The sequence below is a fragment of the Rutidosis leptorrhynchoides genome, chromosome 6 (assembly GCF_046630445.1).
Source record: "Rutidosis leptorrhynchoides isolate AG116_Rl617_1_P2 chromosome 6, CSIRO_AGI_Rlap_v1, whole genome shotgun sequence".
NCBI classification, from domain to species: Eukaryota; Viridiplantae; Streptophyta; class Magnoliopsida; order Asterales; family Asteraceae; genus Rutidosis; species Rutidosis leptorrhynchoides.
In genome coordinates this window covers 430,113,852-430,114,506 of record NC_092338.1, presented here as the reverse complement: position 1 = coordinate 430,114,506, position 655 = coordinate 430,113,852, and the positions used below count along the sequence as shown (strand labels likewise).

Here is a 655-nt window from a genome sequence, read left to right as displayed (position 1 = left end):
TTATCATTTATAAAAATATGATGAATGATAAAAAAAACTGATGAATGATAAAAAAATCTGATGAATGAGAAAAAAATACGATGAATGATAAAAGTTTTAGTAAAAATCACATGTCAATTAGAAGTCAAAAATGTTATCATTCATCACAAAACAATTATCGTGCATCAAAATGTTATCATTCATCAAACCATTTTCATTTATCAAACCGTTATCATTCATCAAACCATTATCATGATTACTTTTATAAAAAATGAGGCATTCCGAGAATCGAACTCGGGACCTCCCGCACCAAAAGCGAGAATCATACCACTAGACCAAATGCTCAATTATCAAACAATTATCATTCATCTAATTGTTGCCATTCATATAAAAAAATCTTATCTTTTATCGAAAAACGATTATCATTCATCATAATGCTATCATTCATCAAACACTTCTCATTTATCAAAAAACAGTATCAGTCATCAAACATTTATCATTCATCAAAATACTAGATAATTGATAAAAATATCAAATGAATGATAAAAGTAGCTGATTAATGATAAATGATGAATGATAAAAGAACGTGATGAATGATAAAACATACCCGATGAATGATAAAGATAGCCGATGAATGATAAGCAAAGAATGTAAAAGAACGTGATGAACGATAAAA

At 27.2% G+C, this 655-nt stretch overlaps 1 non-coding gene across 1 annotated transcript; it reads right to left on the bottom strand.

The window, feature by feature from the left end:
• Positions 1 to 251: 251 nt before the first annotated feature.
• Positions 252 to 324, bottom strand: TRNAQ-UUG (transfer RNA glutamine (anticodon UUG)). The gene has a single exon. It is a non-coding gene; the product is annotated as a tRNA-Gln (tRNA).
• Between the last annotated feature and the right edge of the window lie 331 nt (positions 325 to 655).